Source organism: Rhinoderma darwinii, chromosome 1, assembly GCF_050947455.1.
Source record: "Rhinoderma darwinii isolate aRhiDar2 chromosome 1, aRhiDar2.hap1, whole genome shotgun sequence".
NCBI classification, from domain to species: Eukaryota; Metazoa; Chordata; class Amphibia; order Anura; family Rhinodermatidae; genus Rhinoderma; species Rhinoderma darwinii.
In genome coordinates, this window is record NC_134687.1 from 521034192 (window position 1) to 521057986 (window position 23795).

Genomic DNA, 23795 nt, shown 5'->3' on the forward strand with positions numbered 1-23795 from the left:
TAATTTAGTGTAAAGCTAAGTTGGTCCTTGGAGTATATAGAGCCGAATATATTTATTCTCTAATTAATGAACTATAGAGTCTATGCACTAATACAATAAAAATAATCATTATTCCCATATATTATGTAGCGTACCTACGTCCAAAGGTCTTTTGACATCTGTCAAGATGATACCTTAGATTTCCATCAGGCACTTGTCTCCCTCGGTACCTACTTATTTACTTACCTGTAATTCAGTGGAATAATTTCAGCACGGTAGATTCTAAGTGCCCAGACATGCGCACTTGTCTTTTGAACTAAAAATTGACTAAGTCCATTTTGAGACGCTATGCGCATGCACACTTCGCGCATACCGATAGGACTCTATGTATACCTGTAAAGGATCTGCCAGACACAGCTTCTGTGTCGACGCCCGTGGTTAATCAGTCTGCATCTGCTCCTAGGTCTGATAGAGTGACTCGATCTGCTACCACTCAGGCTGGTAGGCTGAGGAGTGGGAGAACCTATCACAGCCTGCCCAGACGGAGCTAGCTCCCGCCCTCAGTCTATTTATACCTTCATTTCCTGCTCTTTCTTTGCCTGTGATTCTGTCTGGTTTCCTGGCTCTGCTGTTCCTGCTAGTACTAATAACCTCTGCTTCAAATTGACCCTGGCTTTACTGACTACTCTCCTGCTCTGCGTTTGGTACCTCGTACACTCTTGGTTTGACTCAGCTCGTTCACTACTCTTGTTGCTCACGGTGTTGCCATGGGCAACTGCCCCATTTCCCTTAGCGTCTGTGTACCCTTGTCTGTTTATCTGTCGTGCACTTATTGAGCGAAGGGACCGTCGCCAAGTTGTATGCCGTCGCCTAGGACGGGCCGTGCAAGTAGGCAGGGACTGAGTGGCGGGTAGATTAGGGCTTACCTGTCTGTCTCCCTACCCCGACATTACATAATCACAGGCCCATATACCTTTTTTACCCTGGTTCTCACAGAACTATGGACCCCCTTGAGACCCTGGCTCAGCAAATGCAGGGTCTCTCCCTACAGGTCAAAGCCCTGGCTCAGAGGTGGAACCAGCATGATGCTAACCAGGTGGTGCCCTCCACTTCACCTCTCGAATCCCACCTCAAGTTGCCTGACCGATTCTCAGGGGACCAGAAAACTTTTTTCTCCTTTCAGGAGAGTTGTAGACTCTATTTCCGTCTAAGACCCAACTCTTCAGGTTCTGAGAGCCAGCGAATGGGTATAATTGTCTCCCGGCTCCAGGACGGCCCCCAAGAATGGTCCTTCTCCTTGGCTCCTGACGCCCCTGAACTTTCCTCTGTTGACCTTTTTTTTCTGCTCTCGGGCTCATCTATGACAAGACTGACAAGACTGCCTTTGCCGAGAGTCTGCTGGTGACCTTACGTCAGGGTAAGAGACCCGTTGAGGAGTACTGTTCTGACTTTAGGAAGTGGTGCGTAGCTTCTCGGTGGAATGACCCTGCCTTGAGGTGCCAGTTTAGATTGGGTCTGTTGAACGCCCTGAAAGACCTATTAGTTAGCTATCCCTCTTCTGACTCTCTAGATCAGGTTATGGCTTTAGCGGTACGTCTTGACCGACGTCTCAGGGAACAACGACTTGAACGTTTTTGTGCCTTCTCCTCTGGCTCCCCCATGATGACTCCCGAGGTGCCGTTGCTTCGTTCTTCCACGGGAATCTCGGATGAACCAATGCAACTCGGGGCCTCCGTGTCTCCCCAACAACGTAGAGAGCTCCGCAGGAAGAATGGTCTCTGCTTCTACTGTGGGGATGACAAGCATCAAGTGAACAACTGTCCAAGGCGTAAGAATAAGCAGCCGGAAAACTTCCGCGCCTAAGTGATCATCGGGGAGGTCGCTTGGGCGCACAGGTATTTCCCGTAAATATGAAACCCAATAAGATCTTGCTTCCCTTTCAGGTCTCTTTTGAGGGTAGGTCTGCCACCAGCAGTGCCTTCGTGGATTCAGGGTCTTCTGCTAATATTATATCTGTGGAATTTGCTATGTCTCTAGCCATGCCATTGATTGATTTGCCTAAACCTGTCCCGGTAGTGGGTATCGACTCCACTCCAATTGCTAATGGTTATTTTACGCAGCATACTCCTGTTTTTGAACTCACTGTTGGCTCCATGCATTTGGAGCAGTGCTCTGTACTGGTGATGCAGGGATTATCGTCCGATTTGGTTTTAGGCCTTCCCTGGTTGCAGATGCATAATCCCACGTTTAACTGGAATACTGGGGATCTTACCAAATGGGGTAATGAATGCATGACGTCCTGTTCTTCTGTTAATTTTATTTCTCTCCCTGAGGAGGTGAACACTCTACCTGAGTTTATTCAGGACTTCGCTGATGTTTTTTTCTAAAAAGGCCTCCGAAGTGTTACCTCCTCATAGAGAATACGATTGCGCAATCAATTTGATACCAGGAGCTAAGCTCCCTAAGGGTAGGATTTTTAATCTCTCTTGTCCCGAACGTGAGGCCATGAGAGAATATATCCAGGAAAGCCTGGCCAAGAGTTACATTTGCCCCTCTACTTCTCCGGTAGGTGCTGGCTTCTTCTTCGTAGGGAAGAAGGATGGTGGTCTTAGGCCGTGCATCGATTACCGCAACTTGAATAAGGTCACTGTAAGGAACCAGTATCCCCTTCCTTGATTCCTGATCTCTTCAATTAGGTTCAGGTGGCCCAATGGTTCTCTAAGTTTGATCTTCGGGGGGTATATAACCTTATCCGAATCAGAGAAGGGGATGAGTGGAAGACTGCGTTTAACACGCCCGAAGGTCATTTTGAATACCTCGTCATGCCCTTGGGTTGTGTATTGCTCCCACGGTCTTCCAGAATTTCATAAATGAGATTTTAAGAGACTACCTCGGGGTATTTCTTGTAGTGTACCTTGATGACATGCTTGTGTTTTCCAAGGACTGGTCCTCCCACATTGAGCATGTCAGGAAGGTGCTCCAGGCCCTTCAAGAAAACAAACTCTTTGCTAAATACGAAAAATGTGTGTTTGGGGTGCAGGAGATACCATTTTTGGGTCAAATCCTCACTCCTAATGAATTCCGCATGGACCCTGCCAAGGTTCAGGCTGTGGCTGAATGGGTCCAAACTGCCTCCCTGAAGGTGTTACAGTGCTTCCTGGGGTTTGCTAATTATTACAAGAGATTTATTGCTAATTTCTCGCTCATCGCTAACCTCTTACGGATCTTACTCGCAAAGGTGCTGATCTCCTCCACTGGCCTCCGAAGGCGATCCAGGCTTTTGAGATCCTTAAGAAGTGCTTTATCTCTGCCCTAGTGATGATTCAGTCTAACCAAATGGAGCCATTCATTGTGGAGGTTGACGCCTCCGAGGTGGGAAGGTGGCAGTGGGTGCTGCCTTGTCCCAGGGTACCAGGTCCCTCACCCATCTCCGTCCTTGTGCCTACTTCTCCAGGAAGTTCTCGCCCACTGAGAGTAACTATGACGTGGGCAACTGCGAACTCTTAGCCATTAAATGGGCATTTGAAGAGTGGCGCCACTTCTTCGAGGGGGCTAGACACCAGGTAACTGTCCTTACCGACCACAAGAATCTGGTTTTCCTAGAATCTGCCCGGAGCCTAAACCCGAGACAAGCTCGATGGGCGTTGTTTTTTTACTAGATTCAACTTTGTGGTCACCTATAGGGCTGGGTCTAAAAATATTAAAGCTGATGCTCTGTTGCGTAGCTTCATGGCCAGCCCTCCTTCGGAGGAAGATCCTGCTTGTGTTTTGCCCCCAGGTATAATCATATCCTCTATTGATTCTGACTTAGTCCCCGAAATTGGGGCTGATCAAGGTTCAGCTCCCGGGAACCTTCCTGAGAACAAGCTGTTTGTTCCCCTGCAATTCCGGCTAAGGGTACTAAGGGAAAATCATGACTGTGCACAATCTGACCACCCAGGCATCCTGGGTACCAAGCACCTCATTGCTAGAAACTATTGGTGGCCTGGGTTGCCTAAAGATGTTAAGGCTGCTTGTGAAATTTGTGCTAGGTCCAAGACTCCCAGGTCCCGACCAGCGGGCTTACTATGTTCTTTGCCCATTCCCCAGAGACCTTGGAACCATATCTCCATGGATTTTATCACCGATCTGCCTCCATCTCAAGGCAAGTCGGTGGTGTTGGTTGTAGTAGACCGCTTCAGTAAGATGTGCCACTTTGTGCCCCTCAAGAAATTACCCAATCCTAAGACGTTAGCTACCTTGTTTGTCAAACACATCCTGCGTCTCCATGGGGTTCCTGTCAATATTGTTTCTGACAGAGGGGTACAATTTGTTTCATTGTTTTAAAGAGCTTTCTGTAAAAAGTTGGAGATTGATCTGTCCTCCTCCTCGACCTTCCATCCTGAAACTAATGGCCAAACTGAGAGGACTAATCAGTCTCTAGAACAATATTTAAGTTGTTTTATCTCCGACTGTCAATATGATTGGGACTCCTTCATTCCCCTCGCCGAATTTTCCCTTAATAAACGGGTCAGTAACTCGTCAGGGGTCTCCCCCTTTTTCTGTAATTTTGGGTTTAATCAACAGTTCTCCTCCGTTTCACCTGGTGGTTCCAACAATCCCGAGGTAGATGTAGTTCATCGGGAACTTTGCACAGTCTGGGCCCAGGTTCAGAAGAACCTAGAGGCGTCCCAGAGCATACAAAAGACTCAGGCAGATAGAAGACGTTCTACTAACCCCTGGTTTGTGGTCGGGGATCTGGTGTGGCTATCTTCAAAAAATTTGCATCTTAAAGTCCCGTCCAAAAAATGTGCTCCCCGGTATTTAGGGCCGTACAAGGTCATTGAGGTCCTTAACCCTGTCTTCTTCCGGCTGGAGTTACCCCCGTCTTTTCAAATAGACGACATGTTTCATGCCTCCCTCCTGAACTGCTGCTTCCCGTCCTTGGCTACCTCGAGGAAACCTCCGGTCACTGTTCTCACCCCTGAAGGGGTAGAATTCGACGTAGCCTTGATTGTGGATAGCAGGATGGTTCAAGGCTCCCTCCAGTACCTGTTCCATTGGAGAGAATACGGGCCTGAGGAGCGGACTTGGGTACCCGCCCGGGAAGTTCACGCTGGGGTATTGCTCAGGAGGTTCCATCTTCGGTTCCCCAATAAGCCAGGTCCACCTAGGAAGGGTCCAGTGGCCCCTCATAAAAGGGGGGGTGCTGTAAAGGATCTGCCAGACACAGCTTCTGTGTCGACGCCCGTGGTTAATCAGTCTGCATCTGCTCCTAGGTCTGATAGAGTGACTCGTTCTGCTACCACTCAGGCTGGTAGACTGAGGAGTGGGAGAACCTATCACAGCCTGGCCAGACGGAGCTAGCTCCCGCCCTCTGTCTATTTATACCTTCATTTCCTGCTCTTCCTTTGCCTGTGATTCTGTCTGGTTTCCTGGCTCTGCTGTTCCTGCTAGTACTATTGACCTCTGCTTCAAATTAACCCTGGCTTTACTGACTACGCTCCTGCTCTGCGTTTGGTACCTCATACACTCCTGGTTTGACTCGGCTCGTTCACTACTCTTGTTGCTCACGGTGTTGCCGTGGGCAACTGCCCCATTTCCCTTAGCTTCTGTGTACCCTTGTCTGTTTGTCTGTCGTGCACTTATTGAGCGTAGGGACCGTCGCCCAGTTGTACGCCGGCGCCTAGGATGGGCCGTGCAAGTAGGCAGGGACTGAGTGGCGAGTAGATTAGGGCTCACCTATCTGTCTCCCTACCCCGACATTACAATACCTTCCTTATTGACCCATTTGCATGCCAATCTAGGTGGACGTAGGCTCGTCCCTAGACAGGGAAACTGATTGGTCCTCACACAGGTGATTCCTGTGCACTGCATACCCTAGATATTAAAGGAGGAGGAAATCGGAAGGCGCGCTCACTAGCCCCATTCTAATCCTTTGAGGACGCTGTGTTTACAGCGAAACATGTCGGGGGGGGGGGGGGGCTAAGATACTTTTAAATAGCCATGTCAGACTAGCCTCTATATCAGGATTCATTGCAACACTTACTTATGTACAGCAGTCTGCAGCTGCTGCTCTAAGCATTTATACCTTTGTATCCATCTGTAAAGGATCTGCCAGGCACTACGTCTGTGGATACTCCCAGGATTAATCAATCGACACCTGAGGCCAGACCTCTTAGACTGACACCTGCTCCCACCAATCAGGGTGGCAGGCTCAGGAGTGGGAGAGCCTATCGCGGCCTGGTCAGTCGGAGTTAGCTCCGCCCCCTGTTCATTTATACCTGCCGTTTTCTCTTCCTCATTGCTTGTGATTCTTCCTGGTTTCCTGGCCCCACTGCTGCCTTGCTCCAGCCTGCTTCTGCCGTGCTTCAGCCTTGCTTCAGTTCCCGCTTATCCTGCTTCGCTTCTCCCCCGGCTTGCTTCCTGCCCCGTGCTCTGCGTTTGTATACTTCATTACATCCTGATCCTGACTGCTCGTTCACCACTCCGTTCCCTCACGGTGTTCCGTGGGCTACTGCCCCTTCCCTTGCTTGTTCCCTGTTTGTATCCCCTTGCACTTAGTCAATGTAGGGACCGCTGCCAAGTTGTACCCCGTTGCCTAGGGCGGGTCGTTGCAAGTAGGCAGGGACAGGGCGGTGGGTAGATTAGGGCTCACTTGTTCCCTTCACCTCCTTCCGCCATTACATAATCACAAGCCCATACCTAGTCTACCATTTCTCCTACACTGACGCTATCATGGACCCACTTGAGACCCTGACCCAGCAGATGCAGGGCCTCTCCCTACAGGTCCAGGCCCTGGCTCAGAGGGTCAACCAGTCTGACGCTGCCATAGTAGTACCCCTCACCTCACCTCTAGAACCTGACCTCAAGTTACCTGACCGGTTCTCAGGGGACCGTAAGACTTTTCTCTCCTTCCGGGAGAGTTGCAGACTTTACTTCCGTCTAAAACCCCACTCCTCAGGTTCCGAGAACCAGCGGGTGGGAATCATTATATCCCGACTCCAGGAAGGGCCCCAAGAGTGAGCCTTCTCCTTGGCTCCTGACGCCCCTGAACTTTCCTCCGTTGATCGTTTTTTCTCTGCCCTTGGACTCATTTACGACGAGACTGACAGGACTGCCTTAGCCAAGAGTCAGCTGGTGACCTTACGTCAGGGTAGGAGACCTGTTGAGGAATACTGTTCTGATTTTAGAAAGTGGTGCGTAGCTTCTCGGTGGAACGACCCGGCCCTAAGGTGCCAGTTTAGGTTAGGATTATCTGACGCCCTGAAGGATCTGCTTGTTAGCTACCCCTCTTCTGACTCCCTAGACCAGGTTATGACCCTAGCAGTACGACTTGACCGACGTCTCAGGGAACGTCAGCTTGAACGTTTCAGTGTTTTCCCCTCTGACTTCCCTGCGATCCCCCCCGAGGTCCCGTCTCCTCGCTCTTCCACGGAAGACTCGGAGGTACCTATGCAACTCGGGGCCTCCATGTCCCCTCGACAACGTAGAGAGTTCCGCAGGAAGAATGGTCTCTGCTTCTATTGTGGGGATGACAAGCATCAACTGAACACCTGTCCCAGGCGCAAGAATAAGCAGCCGGAAAACTTCCGCGCCTAAGTGATCATCGGGGAGGTCACTTGGGCGCACAGGTATTTCCCGTTAATATGAAACGCAATAAAATTTTGCTTCCCTTTCAGGTCTCGTTTGCTGGCCGGTCTGCCACTGGCAGTGCCTTCGTGGATTCTGGCTCATCTGCTAATATCATGTCTGTGGAATTTGCTATGTCTCTAAAAATGCCTTTTATTGATTTGCCTTATCCTGTCCCGGTAGTGGGTATCGACTCCACTCCTCTTGCTAATGGTTATTTTACGCAGCATACTCCTGTTTTTGAACTCCTTGTTGGCTCCATGCATTTGGAGCAGTGCTCTGTACTGGTGATGCAGGGATTATCGTCCGATCTGGTATTAGGTCTTCCCTGGTTGCAGCTGCATAATCCCACGTTTGATTGGAATACTGGGGATCTCACCAAATGGGGTAGTGAATGCCTGACGTCATGTCTTTTGGTTAACTCTATGTCTCCCCGTGAGGAGGTAAACACGCTACCTGAGTTTGTTCAGGACTTCGCTGATGTTTTTTCTAAGGAGGCCTCCGAGGTGTTGCCCCCTCATAGAGATTACGATTGCGCCATCGATTTGGTACCAGGTGCTAAGCTCCCTAAGGGTAGGATATTTAATCTTTCATGTCCTGAACGTGAAGCCATGAGGGAGTATATCCAAGAATGCCTGGCCAAGGGTTTCATTCGCCCCTCGACTTCTCCTGTAGGTGCTGGCTTCTTCTTCGTGGGGAAGAAGGATGGTGGTCTTAGGCCGTGCATTGACTATCGGAACTTGAATAAGGTCACAGTAAGGAACCAGTATCCCCTTCCTTTGATTCCGGATCTTTTTAATCAGGTTCAGGGGGCCCAATGGTTCTCTAAGTTCGATCTACGGGGGGCGTATAACCTTATCCGCATCAAAGAAGGGGATGAGTGGAAGACTGCGTTCAACACGCCCGAAGGTCATTTCGAATACCTGGTCATGCCCTTTGGGTTGTGTAATGCCCCTGCTGTCTTCCAGAATTTTATTAATGAAATTCTGAGAGAGTACCTGGGAAATTTTCTTGTAGTGTACCTCGATGACATACTGGTGTTTTCCAAGGACTGGTCCTCCCACGTGGAGCATGTCAGGAAGGTCCTCCAGGTCCTCCGGGAAAATAATCTGTTTGCGAAAACCGAAAAATGTGTGTTTGGGGTACAGGAGATACCATTTTTGGGTCAAATCCTCACTCCTCATGAATTCCGCATGGACCCTGCCAAGGTTCAGGCTGTGGCGGAATGGGTCCAACCTGCCTCCCTGAAGGCGCTACAGTGTTTTTTGGGGTTCGCTAACTATTACAGGAGATTTATTGCCAACTTCTCGGTCGTCGCTAAGCCTCTTACGGACCTCACTCGCAAGGGTGCTGATGTCCTCCACTGGCCTCCTGAGGCCGTCCAGGCTTTTGAGACCCTCAAGAAGTGCTTTATCTCGGCCCCCGTGCTGGTTCAGCCCAACCAAAGGGAGCCATTTATTGTGGAGGTTGACGCGTCCGAGGTGGGAGTGGGGGCCGTCTTGTCCCAGGGTACCAGCTCCCTCACCCATCTCCGCCCCTGTGCTTACTTCTCTAGGAAGTTTTCGCCCACGGAGAGTAACTATGATATTGGCAACCGCGAACTTTTAGCCATTAAATGGGCTTTTGAAGAGTGGCGTCACTTCCTGGAGGGGGCCAGACACCAGGTAACGGTCCTTACTGACCACAAGAATCTGGTTTTCCTAGAATCTGCCCGGAGGCTTAATCCTAGACAAGCTCGATGGGCGCTATTCTTTACCAGATTTAACTTCTTGGTTACCTATAGGGTCCAAAAATATTAAGGCTGATGCACTGTCACGTAGTTTCATGGCCAATCCTCCTTCTGAGAAGGATCCTGCTTGTATTTTACCCCCTGGTATAATTGTTTCTGCCACTGATTCTGATTTAGCCTCTGACATTGCGGCTGATCAAGGTTCAGCTCCCGGGAACCTCCCTGGGGACAAGCTGTTTGTCCCCCTGCAATACCGGCTAAGGGTACTCAGGGAAAACCATGACTCCGCACTATCTGGTCATCCTGGCATCTTGGGTACCAAACACCTCATTACCAGGAACTATTGGTGGCCTGGGTTGCCTAAGGACGTTAGGGCTTACGTCGCCGCTTGTGAGGTTTGTGCTAGGTCCAAGACCCCTAGGTCCTGACCTGCGGGCTTACTACATTCTTTGCCCATTCCCCAGAGACCTTGGACCCATATCTCCATGGATTTTATCACCGATTTGCCTCCATCTCAGGGCAAGTCGGTGGTGTGGGTGGTAGTAGACCGCTTCAGCAAGATGTGCCACTTTGTGCCCATTAAGAAACTACCTAACGCCAAGACGTTAGCTTCTTTGTTTGTTAAACACATTCTGCGTCTCCATGGGGCCCCAGTCAATATCGTTTCTGACACAGGGGTACAATTTGTTTCCTTATTTTGGAAAGCTTTTTGTAAAAAGTTGGAGATTGATCTGTCCTTCTCCTCCGCCTTCCATCCCGAAACTAATGGCCAAACGGAAAGGACTAATCAATCCCTGGAACAATATTTAAGGTGTTTCATCTCTGACTGTCAATTTGATTGGGTCTCATTCCTTCCCCTCGCCGAATTTTCCCTGAATAACCGGGTCAGTAACTCGTCAGGGGTCTCCCCGTTTTTCTGTAATTTCGGGTTTAATCCACGGTTCTCCTCCGTTTCTCCTGGTTGTTCCAATAATCCCGAGGTAGAGGACGTTCATCGGGAACTGTGCACAGTCTGGGCCCAGGTTCAGAAGAACCTAGAGGCGTCCCAGAGCGTACAAAAGATTCAGGCTGATAGTAGACGTTCTGCTAACCCCCGGTTTGTCGTCGGGGATCTGGTGTGGTTGTCGTCTAGGAACTTGCGCCTTAAGGTCCCGTCCAGGAAGTTTGCTCCCCGATTTATTGGGCCTTATAAGGTCATTGAAGTCCTTAACACTGTATCCTTCCGTCTGGAGCTGCCCCCATCCTTTCGCATACACGACGTCTTTCATGCCTCCCTCCTTAAACGCTGCTCCCCGTCTTGGTCCCCCTCGAGGAAACCTCCTGTTCCCGTTCTCACCCCTGAGGGGGTGGAATTCGAGGTGGCCAAGATCGTGGACAGTAGGATGGTCCATGGCTCCCTCCAGTACCTGGTCCATTGGAGAGGATACGGGCCGGAGGAGAGGACTTGGGTACCTGCTCGAGATGTTCACGCTGGGGTATTGGTCAGGAGGTTCCACCTTCTCTTCCCCACTAAACCGGGTCCTCTTAGTAAGGGTCCGGTGGCCCCTCATAAAAGGGGGAGTACTGTAAAGGATCTGCCAGGCACTACGTCTGTGGATACTCCCAGGATTAATCAATCGACACCTGAGGCCAGACCTCTTAGATTGACACCTGCTCCCACCAATCAGGGTGGCAGGCTCAGGAGTGGGAGAGCCTATCGCGGCCTTGTCAGTCGGAGTTAGCTCCGCCCCCTGTCCATTTATACCTGCCGTTTTCTCTTTCTCATTGCTTGTGATTCTTCCTGGTTTCCTGGCCCCACTGCTGCCTTGCTCCAGCCTGCTTCTGCCGTGCTTCAGCCTTGCTTCAGTTCCCGCTTATCCTGCTTCGCTCTGCCCCCGGCTTGCTTCCTGCCCCGTGCTCTGCATTTGTATACTTCATTACATCCTGATCCTGACTGCTCGTTCACCACTCCGTTCCCTCACGGTGTTCCGTGGGCTACTGCCCCTTCCCTTGCTTGTTCCCTGTTTGTATCCCCTTGCACTTAGTCAGCGTAGGGACCGCCGCCAAGTTGTACCCCGTCGCCTAGGGCGGGTCATTGCAAGTAGGCAGGGACAGGGCGGTGGGTAGATTAGGGCTCACTTGTTCCCTTCACCTCCTTCCTCCATTACACCATCACACTCTATTCTGCCACAGGGAAGGCATAGTCTATATAGAGCCTGTGCTAGCTGATTTTGGCCATAAATTTTAATCTATTGCGTTTGTTGTTTGTCTCTCCATGGACATTTTAAAAGCATAATAATAAAAGTTATATTTTATTGTTGTTCAGTTACTAGTTGGGAAATTGGATTTCAAAGTGCCTTAGGGACATCAGTTTTTTCGAGTCACTCATAACACAGGGCAAAGGAGGAGAAGGATCTCCTCCTTCACCCGTCGTGGGAACGGGGATAGGTAAGTAACTTTATTATTTTTCTATTATGCACATATGGAGGAATTATACTGTATAAGGAGGGGGGCTGATATGGTGGCAGCTATGAGGGGCATTACTGTATGGGAGGCTGATATGGTGGCAGCTATGAGGGGTATTGTACCATATGGGGGCATTATACTGTCGGGGGGGCTGATATGGTGGCAGCTATGGGGGCATTACACTGTAGGGAGACCGCTATGGGGGCTTTATACTGTGTGGGGGCAGCTAAAGGGGGCATTATACTGTGTGGTGCAGCTAAGGAGGGCATTATACTCTGTGGGGGCAGCTATGAGGGGCATTATACTGTATGGGGCTGCTATGAGGGCATTATACTGTATGAGGGCATTTATGGGTGGCATTATACTGTATGGGGCAGCTATGGAGGCATTATACTGTATGGGGCTGCTATGGGGCATTATACTGTATGGGGGAATTTATGAGGGGCATTATACTGTATGGAGTTTGCTATGAAGGCCATTAAACGGTATTGGGGCATTATACTGTGTGTGGGGGTAGCTATAGGAGCATTATACTGTGTGGGGGCAGTTACGGGGAGCATTATACTGTATAGGGGCAGTTATGGGGAGCATTATACTGTATGGGGGCAGTTACAGGGAGCATTATACTGTATGGGGGCAGCTACAGGGAGCATTATACTGTATGGGGGCAGCTACGGGGAGCATTATTCTGTATAGGGGCAGTTATGGGGACCATTATACTGTATAGGGGCAGTTACAGGGAGCATCATACTGTATGGGGGCAGCTATGGGGAGCATTATACTGTATGGGGCAGCTACGGGGGGGGCATTATACTGTGTGGGGGGGCTATGGGGGGAAGTATACTGGGGGGGCTGTTGGGCAAGGCGGCTGGCCATATGCGCGGCAGGGGTCTTGTGGTGTGGGGGAGGGGTAGGGGGGGCCCAAGCTGAATTCTTGCACCAGGGCCCATGAGCCTTTAGCTACGCCCCTGCCCATAAGGCTTATTCTATTGAGGATCTTGTACATCAAACTTTATGCACGCAGCTAGAGTGCAACTCATCTATATAAAGAAGCTGTATGTGAAGCAGTGGCAAGATCTTGGTGGCCAAATATAATCTGCGTCTATAGTTCTGTAGTTTGATGTAGTTGCACAACTGGTATGATGAAAAACCATGTCCATCAAGTTTAACCAGAGGAGTAAAGAGAATGTGGCTAAAGGGTGAGTGGGGGGAATCTTATACACCTGGATAGTAATGGACATGGAGGGATAGAGATAAAATTGCACATATCTGCATTTATGGAAAGCAAGAAGAATGTATGGAAATAAAAAAGGAATGCATATTCTCCTATTCATTTCTATTAGTGTTTAGCATATTATACATACTGAATGTGTTGTAACTGCATGAGTATAATTCTCTGTATGAGAGCGAGAAAGAAAGACAGAGAGAGAGAGAGAGAGATTGAGAGAACGAGAGAGAGAGAGAATATTGTGATGTCATGAAGCTGACTTGAATTTCCACCAATCAGAGAGAAGCACTGTTGACCATTTAGATGAAGTACATTGAATAGCCATTGTGGAATATACTGATTGTAATGCCATAGAGCTGCCTTTTAAATTCAGCAGCATTTTTCATGAGAACCAAATAAAACAGTCAATGGGGTACAATACATTGATTGAGATATCATTGTTAGGCTTTTTTTGTCATTGTTATGTTTACATAAGAGAAAATATCTGACATGGATTTTGGGGGATATCTACATCAGAAATCCATGCAATAATCACGTATTTTTGATGCTAAGCTTTGATGCAGTTCATGTGCCGCGGATCCTCACACGGATTAGCCCTATTCACTTGTTGACGAAGATTTTTGAATCCATGCAGGAAATTTCTGCAACGTCTATACAGACATGCTGATTTCCCATTGAAATAAACCAGAGACAGATTTTACGCAGATTTCGTTGTGTAAACGTACCATAATGGGGAAGCAGCGTGGTTATCACTGTACGTGACATGTTGTCTCTGTTCTTCAACTTGTATCCTCTTGTGTCACCTGTTGTAACCTTTAATTGACAACAAAAAAATTGAAGAAAGCATTTTTGTTTTTTTTTAGCAGAAATTGATTACGAAACATCTTGTTTTTATGTTCTGAATTTTGCTAAAATATTATAGTTTATCTCCAGATAGCAGATACTTTCTATTAAATATAAGGTAATTGCATGAACAATAATTAGCTAGTAATGAAATTATTACTAGAGCATGTGGATGCCACAGAAGGAGGTTGTCTGCTCGAGGACCCCCCTATGAGCCAAAATGGAGAGTCGCTCTTACTGATCAGTGACAACTTCCAGTTAAAAAGGGATTGCCCTCATAAGACAACCCAGTGGCATAGCTATAGGGACAACAGTGGTCGCAATTGCGACCGGGCCACGAAGGAAGGGCAGTCCAAGGCCCCCCGCACCACATCTATCCAGCTACTGTAGTAACAGGGGCCTTTGTACTAAACTACACAGATTAAGATACTCCACCGCAGGTAAATTTATGTACGGTTTCTTAGCAGGTTTTTTTCCTCTGTGTGTGGATGAGATTTGTTCAAATCACATCCACACTGCTGCTGTACTACACAGAGGATTTTCCGCAATTAAATTGCTGCTCTTCTGTTGCAGGGTTTCCCCATTTAATTCAATGGGGAGGTAAACCCGCAACTTTTGTGGAGGAAATGCTGTGATTCCGCAGCAAAAAAATCGCAAATAAGAAAAAAAAGCTTTTTTTAGTTCAAATTAATAAAAAAGCATATACCCACCCCCGGCTATAGTCCTAGTGCCCATGTGACTCTTGCAGCCAATAAAAGGCTGCAGCAGTCACATGGACTACAGCGTCATCCCAGGAGGCTGGGCTGCGCTCAGTACAGAGAAATGCTTTGCCATGACAATGACCAGGTGGTAAGTATAAACTTTATTTTTCTTCTTGTAGTATCTATACGACACTAAATAAAGCACCACAATTTTGTGTGTTTTTTTGGGTGGAATTCCCAGGTTTCCAAGATGTATATGCTGTATACTTTTACGCAGCATATCTGCCCCATGTGTTTGTACTCTCAGGGGCGTCACTAGCACCGGGCCTTCGGGACCCAAGCCGCAGATTTTTGGCCCGATGCCCCGGATCCCCGGCGACTGCCACATTCAGGTCGCAGTGGTCACAATTGCGATCTGCTTGCGGCTGCAATTGCAACCGGGCCGCGGGCGCCCGCACACATATATAAAAGTTACAATAGTAACTGGGGCCTATGTAATAAAATACACGGGTCCCTGTTACTATAGTAACGACACATGGTGGCATTTTACTGTGGGGGCATTATGGGGGTATTTCACTGTGGGGAGGCACTATGGAGAAATAATACTGCATTGGGAGGCACTATAGAGGCATCATATTGTATTGGGACACTATGCGGGCATGATAGTGTGTGGGGGCACAAAGAGAACTAGGTGTGAATAGACAGAGATTAAAGGCGTGGCATTACGTGCCGCATGAGTTGTCTCTCTTTAAAATACATACAAGTTTGGATGTATGTTGCAGTGCAGATCATACAATTGAATACAGTACTGATCCGACACAGTCAGAGGCAGAAGAAATAACAATAAATATAATGAATTCAATTGTTCACTTCACATCTCTTCATCATCTGGCTTAAACAACCATGAAGATTTCTTCCACCTATGACTCGTCTCTGCAGAGTTTGCCACCCCGACATCTTTGGTTGCTCAATTTTTCAGCAAATCTATACGCTTTCTAACAACACAAAATCCTCATGTTACTGCTTGCTTTAACAGTGTCACCATCTTAAATAGCACTAGCCTGTTGCCCCCAATGCTATGGCCGCTGCTTTCCCAGTTTTGTACCTGCTATTACCCACAATGCTGTATAATGCTTCTACTGCTACAATGCTACCTGTTCCTTTACATAGTATTGGCATCGTGTGACATGAAATAGTGACACACACAAAGTGCCTCAAAAATAATATATATATATATACATATATATATATATATATATATATATATATATATATATATATATATATATATGAGGCCCCAAAAATAGTGCCACACATAGTTCCCTCTATAAAAGTGACACACATAGTGCTGACAAATAGTACCATATATAATGTGTGCCTGAAAATATTGCTATATTTCTAGTTCCTCTCTGTTCCCATTAAACATCCTGCTGTGGGAATAACACAGGCTAGTGTGATTATGCAATTCCAATTTAACTCTGAAGATCAGATTAGGATCCTCCTTCTACACAATTTTACGGTCTTTTATTACAACAACTTCTTTGGCGGAACCGGGGTGAACTGGTTAAATCCCCATCACACACAGACACTCCATTACATACTGTAATGCCGGTGGCGGGTCCCGCTGCTGGAAGCGGTTCTTAACTTCCTCGGCAGCCTGTCCCTCCACTACGCCACCGACATACCCTGCTATCATGTGCCCGTGGCCGCTATGTACCTGATGGGCGCATGCTCTAGCTGTCTCTTAAAGGGCCAGCATGTGCGAAATTCAAAATGCATGTAATGAGAGGGATAGGGAAACAGACAAGTGAGCCCTAATCTACCCGCCACTCAGTCCCTGCCTACTTGCAATGACCCGCCCTAGGCGACGGGGTACAACTGGGCGAAGGTCCCTACACTCAATAAGTGCACGACAGACAACAGACAAGGAAACACAGAACAAAGGGAAACGGGGCAGTTGCCCACGGCAACACCGTGAGCAACAAGAGTAGTAAACGAGCCGAGTCAAACCAGGAGTGTACGAGGCACCAAACGCAGAGCAGGAGAGTAGTCAGTAAGCCAGGGTCAATATGAAGCAGGGTCAAATAGTTCAGAAGCTGCAGCAGGGCCAGGAAACAAAACGAGAAGAATCACAAGCAAGGAGGAACAGGAAAGGCAGGTATAAATAGACAGAGGGCGGGAGCTAGCTCCGTCTGGCCAGGCTGTGATAGGCTCTCCCACTCCTAAGCCTGCCATCCTGAGTGGTGGAAGATGGAGTCAGTCTCACAGACATAGAAGCAGGTGCAGACTGATTACCTATGGGCGTGGATACAGAAGCTGTGCCTGGCAGATCCTTAACAATGCACCCATCCAATCCCTGTTGCTCCCGGGACTGCTTAAGGCACCTTTACTGCCCACCTCATGCCTTAGCAATATTGGAACAACGTAGAGTTATCCAGCGAAGGTTCATGTATGCAACTGATCCTGTCTGCTATTGCTATCAGCTAGCTGCCTTTATCCAGTACAGTAATCCGCTACCAGTCTGTATCCAGTAATCCGCTACCAGTCTGTATCCAGTTATCTGCTATCAACCAGTATCCTGTTGTCCGTTGTCTGCCAGTGTCCAGCTACCTGCCTGTGTCCAGCTGTCCGCTATCTGCCTATCTCCATTTACCTGCTGTTCACCAGTGTCCAGCTACTTGCAGTCAACCTCCATCCAACTGCCCACCGTCAGATTGCCTCCTGTCGTCAGTGTCAAGCCTGTGGGTGCCACCCTTCAGGGTACCATCTTCCAGTGCCTGTTTCTAGTCCGCATGGCCAGTAGCTACTCCACCGAGACCACCTCAAGAGGTAGCGACCTGGTAGCCTCCCCACAGAGAAGACCAGATCCCTGTATAGGGGTAAGAGGGTGAAGAAGGCGACTTAGATAACACCCTTAGAGGTGGACCTAAGCCAAACTGGTGGAGTAGCCCAGTGGTCCACAAACCTGCTGGTCGTAACACATACATTACACTACACACACTCTTACTTGTACTAGTTCACCTTTTCTGTGGCGTCTGAGTGTATGTCTCCATGCAGTCACTAAAGATTCTGCACCCCTTCTAGTGACGATTTTGCAGCAAATTGCGTAGAACAGTTGCAATTTTTGCCACAGTTTTGGTAAAATCATGGCAAAATCACAAAGTAAAAATATTCAGGGCTGGCAGCATCTTTGCTAAGTTGCTGCCTTCTGAATTCAAGGAAGAGCAACAACTGAGGCATGGTTACACATAGAAAGTGCTGTTTATGGTAAAAACAAGTCTGCTCCCCACAGCTTCACAGCCCCCATTGCTATATATTCATTATGTGAGCCATAAATGTAGCAGTCACTGGCTCATGTTTATAAAACGTGCCTAGTCTTTAGAAATACACAATACCTTGCACCTTCTCCACCTCCACATCTCCTAACCAAGATCTGCTGTCCCCCTTAACCCCTAAAGTTTAGCATGATTGCTGTTGGCCGGATAATCAGTAATTTAATTCTCAACAATCCCTAATATTTTTATATATAATATATACTTCACATTTTACTATCCCTTCACCTACTCCACACATGTACACATCCACACATTCTTTTGGATCTCTCTGCAGCCTTTGACACTGTAGACCACAAACTCCTACTTAACATGCTCCACTCTATTGGCCTCCAGGACGCGGCTCTCTCTTGGTTTTCCTCCTATCTCTCTGACCGCTCGTTCAGTGTGTCATTTGCTGGTTCCACTTATTCTCCTCTTCCCCTTGATATCAGGGTTCCTCAGGGATCAGTCCTAGGTCCGCTGCTCTTTTCTCTCTACACAGCTCCTATTGGACAAACCATCAGCAGATTTGGCTTCCAGTACCATCTCTACGCTGATGACACCCAATTATATACCTCTTCCCGTGACATCACCCCTGCTCTAATACAGAACACCAGTGATTGTCTGTCCGCTGTCTCTAACATCATGTCCTCTATCTGAAACTGAATCTTTCTAAAACTGAGCTCCTTGTGTTCCCACCATCTACTAACCTCCCTAAACCTGATGTCTCCATCTCTGTGTGTGGCACTATCATCACTCCTAAGCAGCACGCCCGCTGTCTCTGGGTTATTTTTGACTCAGATCTTTCCTTTACTCCTCACATACAATCACTTTCACGCTCCTGTCATTTTCACCTCAAAAACATCTCCAGAATCCGCTCTTTTCTTACGGAGGAAACTGCCAAAACTCTCATTGTTGCTCTCATTCACTCTCGTCTTGACTACTGTAACTCATTACTAGTCGGTCTTCCCCTCACTAAACTCTCCCCTCTCCAATCTATCCTCAATGCAGCAGCCAGGCTCATCTTTATGACCAACCGCTACACCAACGCCTCTAATCTGTGCCCGTCACTGCACTGGTTGCCCATCCCCTTCCGAATAAATTTCAAACTTATTACTCTCACCCACAAAGCTCTCCACAGTGCTGCACCTCCTTACATCTCCTCCCTCATCTCTGTCTACCACCCTACTCGGGCTCTACGTTCTGCCAACGACCTTAGATTAAAATCCTCCATAATCCGAACCTCCGACTACCGTCTCCAGGATTTCTCTCGTGCTGCACCAGTCCTCTGGAATGTGCTACCCCAGACAATCAGATTAATTCCCAATATCCACAGTTTTAAACGTGCCCTGAAAACACATCTATTTAGACAGGCCTATAACATTCCCTAATCTGACTCCTTTCCATGGCCCTCCTTTTAGATTAGTCATCAGAATAAGATTCCCTCACACTCCTTCTCTTCATGTCCGTCATACACGGATACTGGCTGGTGACCGGCTCATGCAGCTTTATGTTACCACCGCATGTGTATAAAAATGGCCGGACCATTGTACAGAACAAACACTGTTACACTTTGTGTCTCCTTTACTTCCTCATAGATTGTAAGCTCTTGCGAGCAGGGTCCTCACTCCCCAGATTTGAATTGTAAATGAACTTTGTCACTATGTAATGTCTGATATTGTTTGTTTCATGTCCCCTCTAAATTGTAAAGTGCTGCGTAATATGTTGGCGCTATATAAATAAAGATTATTATTATTATTATTATTATTATTATTATTAGTTCCGAATGTAGAACCAGCTGCACATGTAACTCTCCTGGTTCTATCCCTTACCAATATTCAGGTTTTCCTTTAAGGGGAATGCATACAGGCGTCCTTGCTATAGGAGTTTTTTGTCTACTCTTGGTCTTTGCTAGACATTACCAGAAGGACCATCAACCTGCAGGAACACTATGTTGATACAAAAAGTTGTAATATTTCCAATTGGTCAACTTTAATGCATTCATCAGGTCAAAGAAACGGACGAGGTGTTTTTTTATGTCATGGAAAACTTACAAGTTTCTATTTAAAGAATTTTATTTTACAGCCATTCATATAAAACATAGTATTCTGGATATTTGATATACGCTCGTTATAAACTTTGTCAAAACCCTACAGATTCCTACGAGTACGTGCCCTGCGTAAGTTCATGATAGATGCATCCCACATTTAAGGGGCTAGACACGGACATGCAGCTGGGAGAGATTCAGTACATAAATATATTTTTTGATTCTGTGGCAGAACTTGACTTGCAATTTAAAAATATAGCTAACGGTGTTAATTACTGCGATGCTGCGGATATTAATGGAAAGCGAGTTTGCTTTTGTCAGTCACCATTATTCTTCCCCTTATTACTGAAACAAGCACCATGCTTTATTCTTTGGAAAAGAAAATGAAGTGTCGCTGTGGAGGTTTCATAATATAACTGCACACAGACCTGAGTAGAAAAGGCCTGAACGTGTTGGTACATCTGATAATACCTTGGAGATGCTTTATGAGCTTTTATTAAATGTTCTACTCTTCTGGGTAAGTATGCTTAAAGGGGTGTAAACATCAAAACTAAAAATGCACAAGAAGCACTATAGAAGTAGGAGTGAGGGGCAAAGACTTGCTCAAAAGAAAACATCTAGCCTGCCTTGTATCTCATTTATTATTCTGTATAACTATTTATCATCGTATTTTCTTAGCCCTTAACTGTGTTTATTCCAGGTTTATTTAAATGCACTAAAATTTCCACCTTTGTAATTATTTTTAATTGCCCCAATGTATCTAAAATAAAATAAAAATAAGCAATATTGCAAATAGTCTTGACTAAAAAGGTCCTACCATTTTGTGTTCACAGCTCCTATTCAGACAATTTTTTGTTCCATGATACTTCTTACTAATACACTCTATGGGGCAATTTATTAGACATACTGCATAAAAGTCACCAATGCTCTGCTGACTTAAGGTTCCAAACCTCCTCTGGCATTAACATCATCACAAAAACTGTGCGCCGGGAGCTTCATGGCATGGGTCTTCATGCTCGAGCAGCTGCATGCAAGCCTTACATCACCAAGCACAATGCCAAGCGTCAGATGGAGTGTAAAGCACACCGCCACTGGAGCAGTGGAAACGTGTTCTGTGGAGTGACGAATCACACTCCTCTACCTGGCATTCTGATGAAGGAGTCTTGGTTCGGTGAATTCCAGGGGAACGTTACCTGCCTGACTGCATTGTGCCAACTGTAAGGTTTGGTGGGGGAGGGATAATTCTATTGGCTTATTTTTCAGGGATTGGCCTAGGCCCCTTAGTTCCAGTGAAGGGAAATGTTAATGCTTCAATATACCAAGACAATTGCTTCTGACTTCTTGGGAACAGTTTGGGGAAGGCCCTTTTCTGTTATAGCATGACTGTGCACCAGTGCATAAAGCAAGGTCCATAAAGACGTGGTTGGGAGAGTTTGGTGTGGAAGAACCCCATCGAACACCATTGGGATGAACTAGAAGAGTGGAAGGCTATTTTAGCTGCAAAGAGGGGACAAACTCCTTATTAATGCTTATGAATTTAGAATCAGATGTCATAAAAGCTCCTGTGGGTGTAATACTTTTGTCCATAGTATGTACATTCCGTAGGATAGCAGGCAGGCTGGACAAATGAAAAAGAGAATTACTGCAGCATCAAACCACACTGGGGTTGGCTTGTAGTCTGTTACTATGGAAACACATGCAGGTTCTTTTTAAGTGTTCACAAGTCTTCTCAGCCACCTTATTTCACACACAGCATAAAAAATACCATGTGGAACTAACCTGAAAATCCGTGCCAAAATCTACAGCTGTTAAAGATGCAAAGAGTAAAATCTGCAGCAAAAAGCCACAACTGAAAAAATCTGCAGGATGCTGTTTGCATGCTGTTTGCAAAGGGGAATATTAAAAACGTATTCACTTGCAACGTATTGAATTTTTTTTTGTGCACATTTTGGTGCACATTTTGCAACAAATAGGCTGTGTATAAACATATCCTAATATACCTATTAGAGTAGAATTCCTTCTCTAGTTATGCAGATTTATATGTTTCTCTCACCTCCAGGAATATCAATCCCCACACTTTTGTGCAAGGTATTCCTTACCTAGAAGACCTTTTGATCAGGGGCGTAGCTAAAAGCCCAGGGCCCTGGTGAAAAAGTTAAGCTTTGCCCCCCTCCCCCCGTGCCAACTTTTCTTTATGGCCAATGGCCACAATTTGCCTGTAATTTTTAGCTGCAATGCTAAGTCACTTAAGGGACCCATCTATGCAGCATTAGCAGTAAGTTGCATTGCTAGGGTCTTAAAAGATCAGCAGCACAAGTCCCAAAACATATGTTTTGCCTACCCCCCAAAGAAAAAAAAAATTTATATCAGAGACAGCAGAGAGTATCACACATGATAGGCTTAGATACAGAGACCATCAGACAGTAACACACATAATAGGCTTAGATACAAAGCCTCAGCAGACAGTATCATATATGGTAGGCTTAAACTGGGCTTTAGCAGACAGTATTATACTTGATAGGTTTAGATATAGGGCCTCAGCAAACAGTAGCACACATGATAGGCTTAGATACAGAGGCTCAGCATACAGTATCAGCAGAGCATAACACACATAATAGGCTTAGATACGGGGCCTCAGAAGACAGTATAACATACAGGGTTGCCATCCTCCACTTCAGACATTTCTGGACAACTGAGTTGAAAATCATGGACAGACCAACATTTTTATGAACACATTACAAAATCATTGTCTGCGCAGTGTGCAGTGCCCTAGAAGTGACTCACCAATCCCAGCTCCGCTTGTACCTTTCCCCCGCTAACTTAGGTGATGTTTTCTCTGATTAGAGTCGTTCACTTTCCCTTTTTTTCTCCATCCGGCCCAGACCAATGTGACGACTTATTCCAGCCACGACTCGTCTCTGCAGAATTTGACACAGATACATGTTGGTTCTTGTTTTTCCAGCACCCTCCCCACCTATACCCCATCCTGTAAACAAACTCGTAATCTACAGTGCCCCAGATGGTAATAATGATCCCTCAGTGCTCGACACAATAAAAGTGCCCCATTAGTAAACATGCTCCCTGTAGATAGCGCCAAATAGCACCCCTTTTAAATAACACCACATAGCCCCCCCTTGTAGATAGTGCCACACAGCTCCCCCTTGTAAATAGCTCCACACAGTCCCCCTTGTAGATAGGGCCACACATCCCCCCCTTGTAAATAGCGCCACACAGGCCCCCTTAAAGATAGTGCCACACAGCCCCCCCCTTGTAGATAGCACTACACAGCCCCCCTTGTAAAGGGCCACACAGCTTCCCCTTGTAAATAGTGCCAAACAGCCCCCTTGTAGATAGCGCAACACAGCCCCCTTTGTAAATAGCGTCACACTCCCCCCATCTACTTAGGGCAATACTGCAAACAGAACAGAGAGCGGTAGTGGTAGCCTACCGCTACCACACTCCACTCTGCCTGATGTGACTCACCGTTAGGAGGAGCTGAGGAGGTAATGCGGCGCAGTGGCGGAATTCCACTTCTGACTGGTGTCGGTGACGGCCCGGGAGTAGACCAGTCCAGTCACCTGACCTGAGTCACCTGACCTCATGTCACTGACGTGAGGTCAGTTGACAGGTCAGGTGACTGAATTGGTCCACTCCTTGCACCGACCTCATTGTCTCCCTGCCCCGCTGCTTACTCTTGTAGGCAGAACCGGAGTTAGGGCCCCCTGCCAACTATAGCGGCTGCTACGCGGTCCGAAGTATGAGGGGGCCCATGCCGCCTTGCACATAAATGCCCTCATGCCCGGTGACTTCGCTAGCACCAGAGGGGGCCCTGGTGCTAGCGACTACCACATTCGCTTGTACTGTATCTGCATCCTCAGGACGCAGAAACAATTGAATG